Source organism: Antechinus flavipes, chromosome 3 (genome assembly GCF_016432865.1).
Source record: "Antechinus flavipes isolate AdamAnt ecotype Samford, QLD, Australia chromosome 3, AdamAnt_v2, whole genome shotgun sequence".
NCBI classification, from domain to species: Eukaryota; Metazoa; Chordata; class Mammalia; order Dasyuromorphia; family Dasyuridae; genus Antechinus; species Antechinus flavipes.
In genome coordinates, this window is record NC_067400.1 from 519,806,200 (window position 1) to 519,826,274 (window position 20,075).

A 20,075-nucleotide genomic window follows, 5' to 3' on the forward strand; every position below is an offset into this window, starting at 1 on the left:
ACAAGAATGCTAGGGAACAGAATAACAAGAGTCTGCATTAATCTTGAAACCCTTCATAGTGCCACAATGCCCCATTTGCATAGGCAACAAGTCTGTGCAAAAATGTCTTGTGCAAACTTGACCCAGTCTTTGGCTGGTTGGATCTCAGTCAGCTCACTCTTGGGAATGGATGTTGAGGGCTCAGGTGTGAGTTCTGCCTCACTGGCTAAAGATCTGGGGCATACCCTGTAGACATGCCAGGACAGGCATCGAGTATGCACCAGATCGAGATCGCTTCCACCGTCTCGGGAGTCGGGCTCCTGGATACACAAACTATAATACACATCCTTGTTGCTGGGGCACATTGGCACGGGGGATGAGAGGGGTATAAGAACAGGACAGTAGAGGGAGAGGGAGGAAGCAGGGAAGCAGGAGGAGAGACAAGATGATGTAACCAAGCAATAAAGCTTCTTTAACTGAATTAAGGGGTGTCAGAACTGCTCTGTCATATCCGGAGACTTCTGCCTTCCAAAGATCATAGAGGCGACAATAATTGTGGGTAAGTGCTCAGACTCCAGCTGGTATCAGTAAGTCTGCACTAGCTGGGGACCCCAACAAGTGGCACCTGAAAAGGGACAGACAGGAGTTAGGGGAATCTAGGTTTTGGCACCCAGAGACAGAGTAGCCACTTAGCCTGAGCTAAGTGGGGCAGTTGAGGCTGGGGAAGTGCTATAAGCCTTCCAGGATGGGGTCTGAATTCAGATACCCTTGACTGTTGATGTGTACAGTAAACAGGTATATAAATTGGCTAACCTGAAACACATCATGGTACATCTTAAACAATGCAGAAAATTTGTAAAAATCCTTCTGACAGTGTCCTTGTGGTTGGAATACACGGGACTTGAGCCTGACAAAATTAACACTATAGGGTGCCAAATGACTCCTTATGAGGACACAACTCCTGATGTCTTAGAAGACACAGATCTTATGCTCTTTGGGATAGTCAGAGCAGCTCTTTTTTTTAATATTTTATTTTATTTTATTTTATAATAACTTTATATTGACAGAATCCATGCCAGGGTAATTTTTTTACAACATTATCCCTTGCACTCGCTTCTGTTCCGATTTTTCCCCTCCCTCCCTCCACCCCCTCCCCTAGATGGCAAGCAGTCCTATATATGTTAGATATGTAGTCAGAGCAGCTCTTAAAGGCCCTGCCCGCTGCCCCCTCACTCTGAGTACACAATGCCAGACTGGAGGATCCCTGTGTGGGGAAGAAGCAGTGGCAGAGCCAGAGTATCTCATTCCCAGCACTCCAAAGATTTCTATAGAAACTAGAGAGCCCAAGTATAAGGGAGCAGGAGGAATGGATTGGATAGACAGGCTTGAAAACCTTTTTGTGGCTTTCTTACAGCAAGTGGCAGTTAATACTCCCACCACAGGTTGTACAATTTCAATGAGCACAATAATTCATCCTGACAGTCTCCAGGGCTTGCAAAACAGTCCAACTTTGTGTCAGTGGTATGTTAACAAAGTAATACAACTGGTAAGGCAGGAATTTCCCAATGCTTTGATTGTCTACTATATCAATGATCTATTGCTAGCATGTAGTGATGAAACTCAGTTACGACATGTACATCAAGCAATACTCACTGCACTGTAGCTTAATGACTTATACTCAGCATCTGATAAAATTTGACCTGTGTCTGCACTAGCTGGGGACCCCAACAAATTATGCTACTAGTTTTTCTAATATTGAACCAGCTCTGCATTCTTGGTATAAATTCTACTTGGTCACAGTGTATTATCCTGGTGACAACTTTCTGTAATCTTTTTGCTAATATTTTATTTAAGATTTTTTCATTGATATTCACCAGGGAAACTGGCCTATAATTTTCTTTCTCTTTTTTCATCCTACGTGGTTTAGGTATCAGTACCATGTGTGTGTCATAAAAGGAGTTTGATAGGAGTCCTTCTTTCCCTATTTTTTCAAACAATTTAAATAGTATTGAAGTTAATTGTTCTTTAAATGTTTGGTAGAATTCACATGTAAATCTATTTGGTCCTGGAGATTTTTTCTTAGAGAGTTGATTAATAGCTTGTTCTATTTCTTTTTCTAAAATGGGACTATTGAATTTTTTTAAATAATTTTTTATTGACAGAACCCATGCCAGGGTAATTTTTTACAACATTATCCCACTCACTTCTGTTCCGATTTTTCCCCTCCCTCCCTTCACCTCCTCCCCCAGAAGGCAAGCAGTCCTTTACATGTTAAATAGGTTACAGTATATACTAGATACAATATATGTGTGCAGAACTGAACAGTTTTCTTGTTGCACAGGGAGAATTGGATTCAGAAGGTATAAATAACTCTGGAAGAAAAACAAAAATGCAAGCAGTTTATATTCATTTCCCAGTGTTCTTTTTTTGGGTGTAGCTGCTTCTGTCCAGCCTTGATCAATTGAAACTGAATTAGCTCTCTTTATTGAAGAGATCCACTTCCATCAGAATACATCCTCAAACAGTATCATTGGTGAGGTATATAATGATCTCCTGGTTCTGCTCATTTCACTTAGCATCAGTTCATGTAAGTCTCGCCAGTCCTCTCTGTATTCATCCTGCTGGTCATTTCTTACAGAACAATAATATTCCATAACGTTCATATACCACAATTTACCCAGCCATTCTCCAATTGATGGGCATCAATTCATTTTCCAGTTTCTAGCCACTATAAACAGGGCTGCCACAAACATTTTGGCACATACAGGTCCCTTTCCCTTCTTTAGTATCTCTTTGGGGTATAAGCCCAGTAGAAACACTGCTGGATCAAAGGGTATGCACAGTTTGATAACTTTTTGAGCATAGTTCCAAATTGCTCTCCAGAATGGCTGGATGTGTTCACAATTCCACCAACAATGTATCAGTGTTAAAATGGGACTATTTAAGTAATTTATTTCCTCTTCTGTTAATCTGGGCAATATATATTATATATTTTTGTAAATATTCCTCCATTTCATTTAGGTTATAAATTTATTGACATAAAGTTGGGCAAAATAACATCTAATTATTGCTCTGTTCTTCTCTTCTTTGGTGGAAAGTTCTCCCTTTTCATTTTTAAGACTAACAATTTGAAAGATTTATCTATTTTGTCAGTTTTTTCATAAAACCAACTTTTAGTTTTGTTTATTAATTCAATAGTTTTTTTAACTTTCAATTTTATTAATCTCTTTTTTTAATTTTAGAATTTCAAGTTTGGTATTTGATTGGGGGTTTTTAATTTGTTCTTTTTCTAGCTTTTTTAGTTGCAAGCTCAATTCATTGATCTTCTCTTTCTCTATTTTATGCAAATAAGCATCTAGAGATATAAAATTTCCCCTTATTGCCATTTTGACTGCATCTCACAAATTTTGGCATGACATCTCATTATTATCATTCTCTTGGATGAAATTATTAATTGTATCTATTATTTGCTGTTTCACCCATTCATTCTTTAGGATGAGATTACTTAGTTTCTAATTACATTTTGGTTTATTTTCCCCTGGCCTTCTATTAAGTGTAATTTTTATTGTATCATGATCTGAAAAGGATGCATTTACTATTTCTACCTTTTTGCATTTGATTTTGAGGTCTTTATGTCCTAATATATGGTCAATTTTTGTGTAGGTTCCATGAACTGCCAAGAAGTGTACTCCTTTCTGTATCCATTCAATTTTCTCCAAAGATCTAGCATACCTAACTTTTCTAGTATTCTATGTATTTCTTTAAGTTCTTTCTTTTTTATTTTGTGGTTTGATTTATCTAGCTCTGAGAATGCAAAACTGAGATCTCCCACTATTATAGTTTTGCTGTCTATTTCTTCTTGCAGCTCTTTTAACTTCTCCTTTAGGAATTGAGATGCTATACTACTTGGTACATATATGTTTAATATTGATATTGCTTCATTATCTATTGTACCTGTTAGCAAGATAGAATTTCCTTCTTTATCTCTTTTAATTAGATCAATTTTTGCTTTTGCTTGATCTGAGATCAGGATAGCTACCCCTGCTTTTTTGACTTCACCTGAAACATAAAAGGTGGAAAAAAAAAAGGCTCCAGCCTTTTACCTTTGCTCTGTATGTATCATTCTGATTTAAATGTGTTTCTTATAAGCAAAATATTGTAGGATTCTGGCTTTTAATCCAATCTGCTATCCACTTCCACTTTATGGGAGAGTTCATCCCATCCCATTTATATTATTCACATATTCACAATATATTATATTATTATAAATTCACATTTATAGTTAAAACTACTAATTCTGTATTTCCCGTCTTCTTATTTACCCCAAATTATATTTTTCTCTTTCCTTTTCCCCTTTTCCTCGTCCCCAATATTTTACTTATGAGCACCACTTGCCTCAAGCAGCCCTCTCTCTTTAGTGGCCTTCTTCCTTTCTTATACTTTTCTCCTACTATTTCTATTTTCCCTTCTATTAGCCTACCTCTTCCCTTTTCCCCTTTCCCCTCTTGCTTTCCTATAAGGTGAGAGAAGTTTCTCTGTGTAACCAAATATGTCTAATATTCTCTCTTTGAGCTAAATCTGATTGTTCAAGCATTGTTCATCCCCCTTCCTTCTTTCCCTCAGTTATAATAGGTTTTCTTTACCTCTTCATGAGATGTAATTTCCTCATTTTACCTGCACTTAACCCCCTTTTCTGGTATAATCCCCTTTCTACTTCTAGTTTCTTTTTATATTATAACAGTAAAATCAAATTATACATGCACTATCTATATATACCCATAACAGAGATCCAATTCTCAAGAGTTCTTTTCTTATTACCTTTGATGATTCTCTTGAGTTCTATATTTGGAAGTCAAATTTCTTGTTCATCTCTGGTCTTTTCTTCAGAAATAAATGGAATTCACCTATTTCTTTGAATGTTTATCTTCTTCTTTGAAATAAAATGCTTAGTTTAGCAGGGTACTTTATTCTTGGCTGCATTAAGTTCTTTTGCCTTTGGAATACCAGATTCCAAGCCTTTCAGTCCTTTAAAGTGGAAACTACTAGGTCCTGGGTAATCCTTATTGTGACTCCTCAGTATTTGAATTGTTTCTGGCTACATGCAATATTTTTTTCTTTGGTCTAACAGTTCTAAAATTTAACCACAATATTCCTTGGAGTTTTAATTTTAGGGTCTCTTTCAGGAGGTATTCAGTGAATTTTTCCAATGGCTATTTTACCTTCTGATTCCATGACATTAGGGCAGTTCTCTTTGATGATTTCCTGAAAAATAATGTCTAGGTTCTTTTTCTCATCATGGTTTTCAGGCTCTCTCCTAGATCTGTTTTCCCAGGTCAGTTGTTTTCCCAAGTAAGTATTTTACATTTTCTTCCATTTTTTCTTTTTTTGGTTTTGCTTGACTGATTCTTACTGTCTCATTGAGTCTTTCATTTCCATTTGTTCAGTTCTGATTTTTAGTGAATTATTTTCTTCATTTACTTTTTTTAGTTCTTTTTGTATTTGTCCAATTGAAATTTCTACGGGCTTTTTTTCCATTTCACAAATTCTGTTTCTAAGGAGTTTTTTTTTTTTTTTCCATTTCACAAATTCTGTTTTTCAGGGGGTGTAGTGTTCTGATTGGTTTTTGGGAGGTCTTGGAGCAGCCTTCCTTTCAGAAGATTAATCACCACAAGAATAGCCAGGAATAAAGTCCAAATTCTTTATTATCTCCTTCAAAATCTAGTTTCCTTCCCTGGGACCCGGGCCAATTTCTTGAGGTCCTCTGGAATGTGTTTTGGTTTCTGTGGGGGAGGCAGGAGGACTACCACGATGGTCTCTGTCTTGAAGTCTGTCTCAGTCTCAGAGCTTGTGCTCCAGCCTCCAGCCACCACAAATGTGGGAGATGAAATGAATTTCTCTTACTGAGTTTGTCCTAGCTTATATGCAGTATACTGAGTATAAACCAATCATTTTATCACTAGGAAACCATTATTTGTTGTAAGATTAATTCAATCATACTGAACTAGAGAACTATTAATCACCATGCTAAACTAGATAACCATTATATTATCAATTCCACTGAGTTAGCACTTTATAAGAATCCTTGTTTCAAGTACAGAGTTCTGGCCCACAACATCTCCTGCTTTCTTTTGTTTTAGAACGTAGGTGGTCACACCCTCCCTGACTTGTCAAGGAGGTGAGAACCCCCAAAAAGAGATGATCACGCCTTCCCTGACTTCTCAGAAAAAGTAGTGAAAACACCAAAAAAGGAGGTGATCATGCCCTCTCTGATATCTCAGGAAGGGAGTTGAAAACACCAAAGGAAAATGGGGAATCAAACCAGATTAGCAGGTTTCTGAAGGGTCTTACTTGAAACAGATATACATAAATCCATCAACGTGGGAGTCATTATACAAGCACATAGTAACACAGGCTAGTAGTGATGCAATAAACAACATGAATCAACACGAGGAATTATACATATCCATAAGTCCTAGAAATAGTCCAAAACCAATCTATTGTCCATTATTAATGTGTCAGGGAATCCAATGATTCCTGCAAGTTTTGAAGTCAGTGTAGAGCACTGCCGTGAAATGAGGAGGACCTGATGCTTAATACTTCCTAGCCCCATGACCCTGGGTGAATAACCTAAACCCAACTGCCTCACCAAAAGCAACAATAAAAATTATATATTTAGCTGTCTATTTGCTAATAACTTTATGTATGTATGTGTATACATTGCCATTATATAGATATATTTGGAATGAAAACGGTTTCTTTTGCCTATATATTTTCTGAAGTGAGAAAAATGTATGCTATATTGATCTAATATGAAATTTTAATATTTACCTTTGGTAGTGATATGTTTTACTCTTGTTTTACCTTAAAATTTTCAGAGTACTTCAAATACACACTGAGTATGCTATCTCTTTAAGACCACTTTTACAAGGAGCAATTGATGGCAAAAAGGAAGAAAACACATTTTTGCCTCCTATGTCTAGAAGACAATCATTTACTGTGTATAATTTATCTATAAACATCTGAAACCCATGTGTTTTTTTTAAATTTGCTCTTTTCTTGAACTTTGAATCCTGTAAATTATTAAACTTCCTTACTATTTACTTTTCTTTTTATGTTATAGCTCCTACTCTCTAATCTCTTCTTAGAAAATATTTTAGGCAATTTTCTCTCTTGCCCTTCTCATTGCAATATATATTTATGTATGTATATATATTGTATATTTTTATATATGTATATACATATTATTCTGTACCTATACTTAATAAAAAGGAGTGTTTCCACTTACAAAATAGAAAATAACAGAGGATTGTGACATGAAACCATAAATTCTGTACAATTTGCTTTTCCTTCTAAGTATACAATAAATTCAACATGTAACTTTTAAAGTTGTTCTGCTTGTCTTTCTTTCCTTCTATCTCTTCTATGCAATAAAAACTTCAATAACTCTCTTAGGAGAGTGTCTAGGAGACACATTATTTCTGGTTTTCCTACTCATGTCCTCAATCCTTCCCCAAAACTAGAAGAGGAAAAGAAAAGAAAAGTCCTTATAACAAAAAAAGGAAGGAAGGAAGGAAGGAAGGAAGGAAGGAAGGAAGGAAGGAAGGAAGGAAGGAAGGAAGGAAGGAAGGAAGGAAGGAAGGAAGGAAGGAAGGAAGGAGGAAGGAAGGAAGGAAGAAGGAAGGAAGGAGGATGGAAGAAAGGAAGGAAGGGAAAGAGGGAGGGAGGGAAGAAGAGAGGAAGGAAAGAGGGAGGGAGGGAGGGAGGAAAGGAGGAAGGAAGGAAGAAGAGAGGAAGGAAAAGAGGGAGAGAGGAAGGAAAGGAGGAAGGAAAGAAGGAAGAAAAAGAGGGAGGAAGGAAAGAAGGAAGGAAGAGAAAGAGGAAGGAGGGAAGAAGAGAGGAAGGGAGGTAGGAACAAAACAAACAATAGGAAGATTGGTCTGCTATTCTCCTTGGAGTTCTCCTCTTTGTAATAAAGGCCCCTTAATCAGACTAGTAAGATTCCAATCAAATATATTTTTTCCCAACCCTTATACTCCCCTGACCAGAGTGTATCATTCCTATATTTTAAGACTTAGTCCAGAAATCCATCTTCTTAATCAAATGTTTACTTTCTAAATATACCATTTTTCTTTTGCAGGCATTATTTTAAGTCCCTATTAGGAAGAATATACCATCTGTCCATCCAAAGTCTTTACTTTCTTGTTTAATACTTCATAACCCTTAACAAAGGTTGCTTAAGCTCTCCTTGGCTGTGTCATTTGTTCTTAGATGAATCACAAGGAGGAAATAATAACTAGAATTTTGAAAGATCTCACAAATCAAATTTTCTCATAGCACAGCTAGTTTTTCTACCACTCTTGGTGTGCTGGCAGACACTTTGGGATTCTTCAGCAAGGGATCTCCAATTACCACCATTCGATACTTCTGATACCCACTGGGAAAAACGTGGGACAGTCATGCAGCAAAAAATTTGCCTTGTGTTATTTGGTCCTGAGGAGCAGAACTAGAGGCGAGGCAAGAAAGAATATATTTTCCACTTGGCTGGCTGGTGGCAGAAGAAGAGTTTTCAGAGGAAGAAGCTACGAGTGGAGAGTTCAGTGGACAACCAGATTCATCTTCATCTCACACCACTGTAGTTGGTGGCTGGGCTCCTGCACTTCCCCCACTGAGACCAAGCTGGTCTGAAAGACTCACCAGAAAGCTAGCCAAGCCCCAAGTGAAAGAAACAAGAGATTCATTCCATCTCTGTGCTGGTTGGAGGCAGAAGAAAGCAGAGGCAGAGGCTAAAGGACCAGACCTTTGGATTTGGTGACATTTGGAGGGAGCTCTTGGAACCAAGCAGAGAGATAGACCTCTAAGCTAACCGGGCTATACTGGAGATGATAAAAGATCTGAACTCTTATCACCTGGCTAATATTTTGAGAAGAAGAAGTCAAATTTCAGCTTATTATAAGGATGAACTTCCTAATAATTAGAGCTCCCTTAGAGGGTGTTTTCTCCTTTGCAGGAGTTCCTGTCCCTCTAGTTCTCCAAATGGAAAATAGATTACCCCTCCTAAAGATGTTGGCCAGGGGATTATGCTTGGGTACAGGTTGGACTAAGAAGGAAATAAGCATTTATTAAGTAACTATTTTGTGCCAGGCACTGTGCTAAGCACTTTACAAATATTATCACTTTAATCCTAATAACAACCCTGGGAAGTAAGTGCTATTATTATTTCTATTTTATAATTAAGGAAACTGAGGCAAACAGTGGGTAAGTGTTTTGCCCAAGTCACACAGCTAGTGTGACTGAGATCACATTTGAATTAAGATCTTCCTAATTCCAAATAGAGTATTCTATCCAATGTGGCATCTAGCTATCAACTAGAAAGCTTTTTAGACCTCCTAGAACTTTGAGATTCTATGATTCTATAATATTGCTTATCTATGTGCTCCTTTTTATCATTCTTTGGAATTAAAGAATTTGTTTCTTCCTGGGAGGAGTCCTGAGAAAGTCTCCCACCTGTTAACAGTTAGGAGGGATCAAACTAAATCATATACCAAAGGCTTTTTAACTCTGGGATTTTGTAATGATTTCCAGGAAAACTTCATGCAAAGATTTGCAACCATGTATAAAGAGATGCACATAAACACAAGGACAGCATCCACAAATGCAGTTCCTATTTCTTGTCAAGCCAAGAATTCTTATCAAACAAATCCAACTAATCTTGGCTTCCTATCTAAGTGGTAAGTTTAACAACAACTCAGAGACGCTTGGCTCAATCTCCAGCTTGAGTTATCTAATGCTTTAAACAAAAGGCTCACTCCATGTCACATTTCCAGCCCCAACTCCACTTCAGGAGGAGAGAAGAAATGGAGGAAAGGAATAGGATTCCAGAGGCAGAAAGAGTACTGCTCAATTTCCCTCGCTCACAGGTCCTTATGAATTAACTTCAGCTCAGGTACAAGCACAGATCTCTTCTAGACATACCTGGTGGAGAGGAGAGCACTGGCCTGGACTGAGCTCAATTCAATGAACTAAAGGTCTACTATGTAAGAGCCACTGGGCTAAGTACTGAGCATTGTAGTTATTCAATTATGTCTGACTTATCTAGATCCCCTGGACATCCCATGCCATCTGTGGGGGGAGGTTTGGGGCAGTTTATTAAAGATTTTTATTTTTAAAACATGCATGGATAATGTTTCAACATTGACCTTTTCAAAACCTTGTGTTCTCCCCACCCCCTCCCCTAGATGGCAAGTAAACTATGTTAAACATCTTCATAAATATATATTATATATATATGTGTGTGTGTGTTAAATACAATATATGTATACATATTTACACATTTATTTTGCTGCACAAGAAAATTCAGATCAAAAAGGAAAAAAACAAGAAAGAAAACAAAATACAAGCAAACAACAACAAAAAGAGTGAAAACAGTATGTTGTAATCCATACCCAGTCCCCATAGTCTTCTCTCTGGGTGCTCTCTCCATCACAGAACCATTGGAACTGGTCTGAATCATTTCATTGTTAAGAGCCCCATCCATCAGAATTGATCATTGTATAATCTTGTTGTTGCTGTGTATAATGATCTCCTGATTCTGCTCATTTCACTCAGCATCAGTTCATATAGGTCTCTCCAGGCCTCTCTGAAATCATCCTGCTGGTCGTTTCTTATAGAACAATAATATTCCATAACATTCATATACCAGAACTTATCCAGCCATTCTCTAACAGCATCCACTCAGTTTCCAGTTTCTTGTGTAGGGTTTTCCTGACAAAGATACTGGAATGATTTGCCACTTCCTTCTCCAGTGAATTAGGGGAAGAAGAAATAAGTGACTTTCTGAGAGTTATATAGCTAGTATTTGAGGCTGGATTTGAAGTAAGGTCTTCCTCATTCTAGGCTCAGGACTTTATTCGCTGAGCCATCTAGCTGTTTCCTGGAGTCTGAATAAATGAAAGTTAAATGAGTAATAGATACTGCCTTTGAAAGGACTCCCCATTGGCAAGTTAACAGTCGGAATCAGGGTGCTTTCTGCAAAATACTAATCTGGCATGAACAGAACAGAAGGCCGACAACTCATTCTTTTTGCTTGAATTGCCAATACTGAATGATTTCTTTGAGATAAAAGTCATGTCAACAGTCAAGCACTTGAATTTTCAGGTATTAAACCTAATCCAGTACCAAAAAAGAGGTCATTGGACTTGGGGAAAGTCCAAGATGCTCAAGGTGATTCCAATATAAGTGTCTTCACATCTGATGGGCTTGATATGTGTCATCAACCATTTCAAATTCAGAGACCCAAGTCTCGGGACAACATGTAACCCAAACTACCACTGTATGGTGGAAATATCCTAAAAGGGTACTCCTGGTAGGAAATCTTTTATTTTATTTTTTAATTTCTCTTTTGGAAAAATTCTCTCCTGAGAGAATAGACTCTGAAAAATGGTCTTAAAATGGTTATAAGTCAAAAGATAATTTGTCAAGTTCCTAGGATTGATAAAAACACCAGAGTTTGCTTTCATTATATATTTGGCCATAGGGCAAAAATCTGTAATCCACCTGAATGCCATGATTGCCTTTGAGAGGGTTGTAGTACATGTCTATAAAGTCTTGATGGACTAGGCTGCCATAAAGAGGGATTTTAACTTGTATGGATGGTCAGCATGCTATTTCCTGGCTCCATTTGGCGGCCAATAAAAAGGATGTTAGGATATCTTGTCCCTACTAAGCCCTCTCTGTGTCACAAGTAACCCAAATGGTCTGTCTAGTTTTCACATCTATAGGATTTTGAGGTGAAGACAACTTCTGTATGGTAAATGGATTCATACTCATAGAAATCCCATCATGGTTCTCAGTGATCATATAGGAGGAGAAGATAGTCTCAGAATATGGTGACCATGACAAAGCAAAGCACCAAAGGCTCCATCTTGGGCATCTTTTACATTCTGTGCCATTGGGTGGTAAAAGGGGAAGTTGGAGTGGCAGACTCTCTGGGCATAAAATATTTGGGATACAAAGTCATAAAAACAATTCATGATTTCAAGGAAGAGGGAGGATGAGAAGGGAGGATGGACACGCTTTGGACACAGGCAAAGAAGTAAAATATAACTTAAGATGCCAATTTTTCCCATGTATTTGTGGCATAGAAAGTTTACACTTTGCCTCCTTGTCAGTCTTTCTCTCTCTTCTCTCTTTCCAAGTCTGTAAGTCTCTAAATCAGTTTATAAATCTCCCCAACATGTATTTAGTATCTGTTGATCTTGGCAACAAAAATAACAGATTGACTAAGAAATATAATTTGGACCAACTAGGGTTTACTGAGTTTGACAAAAGGGGAGTCTCACTGGAAGAGGCAAAAACTCTTTAAATGAATAATACACAAGGTTTGTATAGGTTTCAGGGAGAGAGAAACAGGTAGGGGACAGGGGGAAGTTGATTGATCAAGGTCCCCGTTGCTGGGGCTCAAGGATGATCTGATGTAATAAGCCTTTTATCCAATTTCAGGGTTAAGGGTTTATACATAACAGATGCCAGAGGCTAGGCTATTTCTTGGAACAGGTTGCACAATAGGATATCGTGGCTTGCCCAACTTTGTATCACAAGCTCTAATGGGAGAATACAGAATATAAGTGTGAACAAAATAGTGATTTTCAAAATGAAGTAGCTCTGGATCTACCTGTCCCAGGGATGTCCTTTAGAGAACTGATCAAGTCACTTGCAGAAGTGGGAATTACTCAAGGCACTTTGACAATACTAGCAAGAACTGGGAGATCAAGTGATATCCTTATTCAGGTAGAAAGCAGAAGAATAGGTTACTTTGGTTAGGAACTTTAGAGTATAAAGGAGAACAATATGAAATAAGTATAAAAAAGATTACATACAAGCCAGGAGCCGTAGTTTTGAGTCCTAACTTTGCCACTTAATGAATGTGTGACCCTAATGACAGCCTCCTTGGCCATCCTATCAAGCAAGGGCTACACCTTCGCTCACTCCCTTTGGCTCACTGGTGAAAGTGGAAGAGTTGGAATAGTCCTTTCTGTTCACTGTTATTTCTATCTCGATCATTCAATAATCTGTATACTTTTGAGGTTCATGCTATTCATTTTTACAACCCAATCAAAATCCTGGTAGCTACTGTAGCTACAAGTCTCTTCTTCGATGAGTTTGGCATATACCTCACAATTTTTCTCTCCTCCTTGATCCCTGCCCTTATAGTAGGAATTTCAACATATATACTGACTCTCCCCCAAACACCACTCAATTCCCTAACCTATTCATTTCATGGGACCTAATTCTCCAGCCCATCTCAGCCATATAAAAAATGGTCTTGATCTTGATCTTGCCATCACCCACAAACCTATCTACCCATCTCTGGGTATTATCTCTTATCTAGTCAAAATCTATTGGCTTTTCATCTCTTCCTTTGCCTTCTTTCTCTTTCCAAATTCAACTCTTTGCTAACAGCATGATCTCCAATCCATCATTTCTCTCCTAGGCCATTCCCTTTGTGCTAACCACTCTCCTCTTTCCTCTTTTTCCTTTTACCAACTTGGTAAGCCAATTCATTCTCTTGAGACCCTAGTCTCTTTATTATTTTATAAATTAGGCCCTGTCAAGGATCACCCTTGAATGACTCCCATCCTCTGCCACCTTTGCTCCTCTATGCATGCTGCAGAGATAATTACACAATGGTTCTGATCAAATCTACTACAAATTCTCAACTGAACTCTCACTGGTATGAGACAGTTCTCCTCTACTTCCCTCATCAATTCATTATCCCACTCTTCCAAATGTTGTCTTTGATGGCTCTTCCTTCTCCTCTCCCTTCCTCTCTAATAAGAACCTTGCCTCAGCTTTTACAGGAAAAATGACATCATTCTCCATGAACTCCCTCTTTCTCTTTCCAATCTCATAGCACTCAGATGCCTTCTGCCACTGATTCTTCCTTCATTCCTGTCTTATGTGATGAAGTAGTCACCTTATTAAGGCTAACTTTTCTATTTGCTCAAGTAATATTCTATCATATATCCTCCAACAAACTTCTTCTGTCATCCCCATTCTATCATTTTTTAAATTTACAATTTTTATTTCTCTCTCATCTTCAATTTCCTCCCCCCATGAATGAAAAAGGATATAAAGGGAGCTAGCACTTTTTCATCACTTCTTTGGAATATTTGTAAATTATTGTATTGATCAGAGCAACTAAGTCTATCACAGTTAATTATCTTTACAATATTACTGTTATTGTATACAGTCCTAGTTCTGTTCACTTCACTTTACTTTTGTTCATGTAAATCATCGTAGGCTTTACTAAAATAATTTGCTCTGTCATTTCTTATAGAATAGCATTCCATCTCAATTGTATACCACAACTTATTCAGTCATTCCCTAACTGATGAATATCCTCTATTTCCAATTCTTAGCCACTATAAAGAGATGATATAAATATTTATATGATCATATAAATATATGATCATTTTTTTCTTTGACTTCTTTGAGGTGCGGGTCTACCAGCAATATTGCAAGATGAAAAGATTATACATAGTTTTATATCGCTTTAAACATAGTTCCAAATTGTTCTCCAGAATAATTGGAACAGTGCCGCCAGCACTGCATTAATGTCCTTATTTTTCCACATTCCCTCTAGCATTAATCATTTTTCTATTCTGTTGTTACCCAATCTAATAGGTGTGAAGTGGTATATCAGAATTGTTTTAATGTGCATTTACCTAATTATTAATGAGTTAAAACATTTTTTCCTATGACTATTGCTAATTTTAATTTCTTCTTCTGAACACTGCCTATTAACATTCTTACTATTTAGCAATAAGAGAATGAGTTTTATTAGAAATTTGGCTCAGTCCTCCTTGTGTTTGAGAAATGAGACCTTGATCAGAGAAATTTCCCATAAATTTTTACCCAGTTTTTTTGTTTTCCATCTCATTTTGGCTCCAATGCATTTATTTTTAATTTCATGTAATCAGCATTATTCATTTTACCTCCCATGATTTTCTCTATCTCTTGATCATGAATTCTTCCTTTATCCATAGATCTGATATTTTTTAAAAATATATGTTCCCTTAATTTGCATAAGACATTACCCTTTATAATTAACTCATGTACCCATTTTGGGTATCTGGGGATATGGTATAGGATGCTGACTTATGCCTAATTTCTTCCAAATTGCTTTCCAGTTTTTTTTAGTAGTTTTTGTTGAACATTAAGCTCTTATCCCATAGGTTTGACTCTTTGGATTTACTGAAGATTAGATTAGTGATCATTTACTACTACATATTGGTAGTTTGAGATCTGGTACTGCCAGGATGCCTTTCTCCTATCCCCACCTTTTTTATTGATCCTCTTGTTATTTTTCACTTTTTGTTACTCCAGATGAATATTTTTTTCTAGATCAAAAGAACAATTTTTTGGTAATTTAATGAATTAATATCTTCAGTGAAGCAACAAATCTGTTCCCTAAGTTTAAAAAAAAAAAAAGTATCTGCTCTCTAAGCTACAAAGAGCTTAGTTCAAATAGTGCAATAAAGTTTTCACACTCCTGTATTCCTGACATAAATCTGGTCAGAGGGTACAATCTTTGTGATCTTTGTGTCTTATTACTGTAATCTACTTGACAGATGTTTGAGTTTTGCATTAATATTCATTAAGTCTTTAGTTTTCTTTCTGATTTTGCTCTGACTGATTTAGGTATCAAAAACAAATTTTATTATAAGAATTTAATAAGATTCTTTCATTACCTATTTTTTCAAATAATTCATATTTTATTGATTATATGTTAGTATTAGTATTATATAATAGTATATATTAGCATAAACATTACATGTTATATATTTATTAAAATTATTCTTTAAATATTTTGACAGAATTTATTTATAATCCATCTGGTCCTAGGATTGTTCCTCCTCCTTCCCCTTAGGAAGCTCCTTTGTTGCTTGCTCCATTTCTTTTTCCAAGATAGGATTATTTTAGTAATCTATTTCCTCTTCTGTTAATCTGAATAATTAATATCATCCATTTAATTTAGGTTGTCAGTTTTATTGGCGTATAGTTGGACAAAATAGCTCCCAATAATTGTTTTAGTTTTATCTTCTTTGGTTGTGCATTCAGCCTTTTCATTTTTCGTACTGGTAATTTGGTTTTCTTCTTTTTTAATTACCTAATAGTGTTTGAATTACCTAATAGTACAAGCTATTTTAATTTTATTGATCTTTCCTTTGATTTTCACGATTTTGAATTTGGTCTCTAATTGGGAATTTTAAATTTTTTTCCTCTTCTAGATTTTTTTTTTTTAGTTTCATGCCCAATTCATTAATCTATTCTTTCTCTCTTTTACTAATATAAGTACTTAGAAAAAAAATTTTTTCCCAAGTACCACAAAATTTTGAATGTTGTCTCATTGTTGCAATTAGCAAAATTTTTGACTGTTTTTATGATTTGTTCCCTGACCCACTAAGTCTTTGGGATTGAATTATTTAATTTCCAACTAATTTTTAATCTATGCTTCAAAGACTTTTGCATTATGGTCCCAAAAGGGTGAATATTACTGCTTTACTGTATTAGTTCATAAGGTCTGATGCCCTAATACACTGTCAATTTTTGTGAAAGTGCCATGTTGTTGTTTCTCCTTAATTTTCAGAGGACAAATGACATCACAATGTCTTGACTAGCCCATGAATTGCATTTAAGTGAGGTAGAGTTGTAAAAAGTTATCAATCTTATTATCTCTTTCTGAGATATTGAAGTCCAGTGTCAAGACAACTGATCATGGCCCAGGATACAATGCATGACCATGGTATCTTTGATGACTAAGCAAGTTCTAAGCACTCCATGGCACTTTCTAGGTCACTGGTCACTGGAACAAACTGTTTTCCTCTACCCATTCTGCTGGGAAAGTCTTTACCATGTCTGGAGTAGATATCTCCTTAATTCACTGAGAAAGTTTAAGGTCTGTCAGTTACCCTAAGTTATGCTTTTTCTTTCATGCTTAGTTTTTTGTTCTTGAGTCTTTTGTTTGAATGTCAGATTTTCTATTCAATTCTATTCTTTTCATCAGAAATGCTTGAAAATCCTTTGTTTCATTAATTTTTTTTTTCTTCTGAAGGATTATGCTTATTTTTGCTAGGTAGGTTACTCTTGGTTGTAATTCTAGCTCCTTTACTTTCCAGAATATCATATTCCAAGCCCTCCATTGCTTTATTGCAGGAGGTGCTATATTTTGTACGATTCAGACTACTTTCATTATTTTCTCCTTTACCTGAGAGCTTTGGAATTTAGCCATAATACTCCCAGGAGTTTTCACTTTTGGATCACTTTTATGAGGTGATTGGTAGATTATTTCAATTTCTATTTTGCCCTATTGTTCTATGATACTGAGTAGTTGTACCTTATTATTCCTTGAAATATGAAGTGAAGGCTTTTTTATCATGATTTTTAGATTATTCTATAATTCTTAAATTATTTCTCTCAGTCCAGATTAGTTGTTTTTGTAAAGATATTTCACATTTTCTTCTATTTCTTTCAGGTTTTCTATTTTGTTTTTATTGTTTCTTGATGTCTGATGAAGTCATTATCTTCTACTTGATCATTTCTATTTTTTAAGTAGTTATTTTCTTCATTGAGGCTTTGTGCCTTTTTTTTTTATCAAGATAGTCACCTCTTTTCATAATTTTCACAATTTTTCTTCTACTACTCTTCATGATTTTTAAAATCTATATTTTCCTCTTTTTAAATCTTTTTTCTCTAGCTCTTCTATGAATTGTTGGGTGACTGATCGGTGATGGCCGCTAGCCTGGCTTTCTGTGGCGAGACCTGGGGTTTTCAGTATTCCCAAAGTGAAGTAATCTGGGGAGAATTCCGGGCCACAGCTGCTCTGCCCTCACTATCTTGTGACAACAAACCACAAGAACTCCTCTCCACTTTGGCAGTGCAACCAGAACTGGGTAAGAGGGGAAGGAGCTTCTCCAGTTGGACTGGTCCTGTGTCCAGTACTGTTGTGCCACAATCTCCCTGAACTGTGTTACCTCAGTTTCCCGGCACTAGCTTCCCTAATTGTCCTGAGTTTCCCTGAATTGTTTTGCCTCAATCCCCTTAGTTGCAAACCCCTTCTCTGGTTCATTAAGACTGAGGACCACTGCTCTAAGTTATATAAATTGTTAATGTGAAACTCAAGATGAGGGGGAGTTCAGACTTCCTGGCTCCTAACTCCTTCTGTGCTCCAGAATCTATGGCACTATCTCGGATACCTCATTGATATCTTTACTTCTGTTTATTCGGCCATCCTGACTCTGGCTCCCAAATTTATGGTCTAGAAACTTCCCACTCTTTTTTTCTTTGTTTCAAGAGGCCTATTAAAAAAACCTGGGATCCTCACATTCGCCACTGGATACTTTGAGATGAGAGTCCTGTCCAGCCAATCATACTCTCCAATTAATAAAATATTAAAAACTCTCTAATCTCTATCTTGCCTCAGTTTCTCCGGCATTACAGTACTAGCATAGGGAACCCCTGTAATGTCTTCCTGACCGTCATTGCCCTTGGGCACTGAATATTCCAGCACCACCACCACTGAACCCCCCAGAGACTGCTGCTTCCACTGCATCATGCTACTACATTTTACTACATACATCCTACATCATCCCCTCTCCCAGCTTTCCAGCTCATGTCCACAGAGATAATACCAAAGAGTTGCTGAAGGAAACAAATTAAATAATAATGGTATCATTGATAGTATGCTGTAAGATCTACAATTCATGTTCCTTAAGTTGGTGAGTACTAATATATTTTTAAATAGAGCTTGGGTGGACAAGGCAAAAAGCTGAATCTGTCCCTTGTGGTTGCTAGGAGGATTCTTAGGTAGGAACCGTTACAGTAAATTTCAGCCAAATGATTTCAACATCTTTAGTAGCTAGAATCCCAATATGTCCAGCGAAAATGGCAGCAAGAAAGCCCCTGTGCCAGAATCAAAGAATAGGAGCAGATCTTTACCAGGACCACCAGCAGCCTGGCTGGAAAGAGAAATAAGGGGGATCTGGTGTCATTGAGTCCGAGCATTCTCTTCTGTCTGCTCTGAGAGAGGCTCTGGGCTTTAATTATATCTATTTACCAAATATCTCTAGTCAGGGAATACACCATTCCCTAATTAGTCTCATGGAGATGAATAGCCCTTGGCTTACTAACCCTTCTCACTAAATGCTGATTACACATAGCAAATAACAAATAAGCCCATTTACTCAAGCAAAACAGGAAGCAGAAACAAGATTAAATGAGTTCTTCAGCCAGGACCCTCAGAGAGAAAGAATGATCTCACCCAGGAAAGGTCTAGTCTTAGCAGTCTCCCGAGCTGCAAGCCCTGTATTCAAGGGACACAAGGCCAGCTTTCCATAAATGTCTATGTCTCCAAACACTTCAGTCCGCCATCTCATCTCTCACTCTCAGGGCCTCCTTGAAGTTTCTCTCTCCAACCAACCCCTTATATTTTGCTCAGCATTTTTTCAACCAACGTGGAGTCAAGACTTCCCTCTGAGTTCACAGTACAGAACTGTCCCTTTTCCAATTTCATCTGGTTAAGAGTGCTACAAATAAATTAACTTTTGTTTGTTTTTGCAATAATAAAGAGAAAGAAATCTACTTATTTGACTTTATTACATTGATCACATTAACTGGATAATTAATTATTAATATTATTCACACATCAGCCCTATTCCTCCACGTATATACATGAATTTTTCTAAAATAATGGAGCATGATCAATATTACCCTCAGGAGCAAAAATAAATTGTAATGGTAATCAATACAAATCTTAAATTTAAGATCAAATGAATCCAGAGATGGACAGAATAAAATCTTCTACTTTTATTTTTCTCTTCCCCACAAGTAGAGATAAAATAGACAGTTCAATTCATAATAGGTATCAAGGACCTGGGGTATGAGGCTCATGCATGGGTGGCTTCCCCTGGCATCCTTCCCAGATCCCATCAGTTCTTGGAAGAGGAGGGGAGTCACTCCTCAGCTTTTTATCACCATCATGCACAGCAGTAACTCAAGAGTACAGTCAGCCAAAGTAAATGACAAGGTATATCCCACCA

The 20,075-nt window shown here is 36.9% G+C and overlaps 1 long non-coding RNA gene across 2 annotated transcripts; it reads left to right on the top strand.

Moving 5' to 3' along the window:
• The first annotated feature begins 289 nt into the window (after positions 1 to 289).
• On the top strand, positions 290 to 18,443 carry LOC127555077 (uncharacterized). Of its 2 annotated transcripts, XR_007952152.1 has the most exons (3): positions 326 to 538; positions 17,735 to 17,930; positions 18,332 to 18,443. It is a non-coding gene; the product is annotated as an uncharacterized LOC127555077 (long non-coding RNA). The 2 variants fall into 2 exon arrangements; XR_007952153.1 differs by having other exon boundaries at positions 290 to 538; positions 17,735 to 18,443.
• The last annotated feature ends 1,632 nt before the right edge of the window (positions 18,444 to 20,075 follow it).